This window comes from Cynoglossus semilaevis, chromosome 15 (assembly GCF_000523025.1).
Source record: "Cynoglossus semilaevis isolate Cse_v1.0 chromosome 15, Cse_v1.0, whole genome shotgun sequence".
Lineage (NCBI taxonomy): Eukaryota > Metazoa > Chordata > Actinopteri > Pleuronectiformes > Cynoglossidae > Cynoglossus > Cynoglossus semilaevis.
In genome coordinates this window covers 18637093-18638617 of record NC_024321.1, presented here as the reverse complement: position 1 = coordinate 18638617, position 1525 = coordinate 18637093, and the positions used below count along the sequence as shown (strand labels likewise).

Below are 1525 nucleotides of genomic sequence, written 5' to 3'. Positions count from 1 at the left end.
TTAACTGGATGACTGGAATCTTCACAGTGCCATGAATGTTTAAACGGCTCGTGTTTACTTTTAATTCCTTCAACCTTGTGACATAGAAGCAGTCATTCAATAAAAACTCTTCACAGATTCAGATGAATCACAGAATTCACTCTTTTTAAACCTTTTTATGCAACGTTTGAGTAAAATGAGGTCAAAGTAGTGTCAGTAGTGTCAGTAGTGTTTATGAGAGCGACTGTATTTAAACCACCAGAAAAAAAATATTCCAGGAAAAGAAACACAGCTGTTATTATAATGTTATGTTTCTCTGTTGTACATATGATTTAGTTTTTATAATTTATGGCTGGGGTCTTGAGGTCTTGAGGTGTTGAGGTCTAAACTACACCTGGTTTGAGCTTCATCAGTCTTTGACCACGAGGACCCGTGAATCTGACCTAAATTCTGTCACGTTCTTCAAATGACACACTGATCTACGTTGGTACGAAGTCACATCTCAGTGAAATGACCGACTCTGAACAACAACGGTGGAGGCAGATAAAGCGGCCGTGCTGCAGCTCCGACCACATTTCCTCTCCGCTGTGTGAAAACATCTGTCGTCATCGAACCGGCGTGATGGAAAAGCAGATAAAGTCGTTTTCACTCTGATGTATGGACCCGACTCCGGGGAAGAGAGAATCTTTTTGATTCTATTCACCAAAAGGTGAGCGTGTCAGACGGCGCCCCCTTCTGAGACCCTCACCACAAATGACAGTAATCCATAAGGCCAATTTGTAATAAAGCTCTCGGCACATTTTTAACAATGCTTCAAACTGACAAGTGATGCTTTTCTCCATTGACTTGGTGGCAACAAGCTGGAGATAAATCTGCTCTGCTGCCTCCGTCTGAACATCCTTGGAATAAAACAGAGGCCGGGGAGAGGGAGGCAGGGAGGGAGGGAGGGAGGGAGAGAAAAGAGCTCCAGGGCCGAGCACAATTCACTGTGCAGGAGTTAATGAAGAGAGCGGGAGGCAGAGTGGAGAGGGAGAGAGGGAGAGGGAGACGGTTAAGTGAGTATGTCAGCAGAGAGCTGCGCTGGAACCACAAAACCTTAAATGACTTCCAGCTCGGTGAACAACTCTCCCCTCGACCGCCTGGAACCCAGGTGGATCAGTGGGTGTGTGTGCAGCTCATTCTCTCTAAGGTTCTCTGCACACGCACACACACACACGAAGTGTTTATATCACCAAGCCTGCATTCATACCTTTGTCTCATCTCATGCTACAGTCAAGAGAAAGGAAACAAATTATTATCCTCCTCCTCCTCTTCCTCCTCTTCCTCCTCTTCCTCATGTCTATGAAGAAGAAGAAAATAAGCTCAGGGATCACGGGAGCCGTGTTTGTACGTCGGCAGTTGTGTGTGCTGGAAGAAAGCTGGAGGGACGAGGACGACTCATTCTGCAGCAGTTAATGATTTTCTCTTTTTTTCCCACTTCATATTTAAAAGCTGCATGAACCCAGCTGGGATTAACAACTACATATGGGTAATTTCACTCCACGAG

At 45.2% G+C, this 1525-nt stretch overlaps 1 protein-coding gene across 1 annotated transcript in view; it reads right to left on the bottom strand.

Annotated features, from left to right (window-relative positions):
* The window catches only part of tenm2a (teneurin transmembrane protein 2a), a 123507-nt gene that overhangs the window by 12549 nt on the left and 109433 nt on the right, over positions 1–1525 (bottom strand).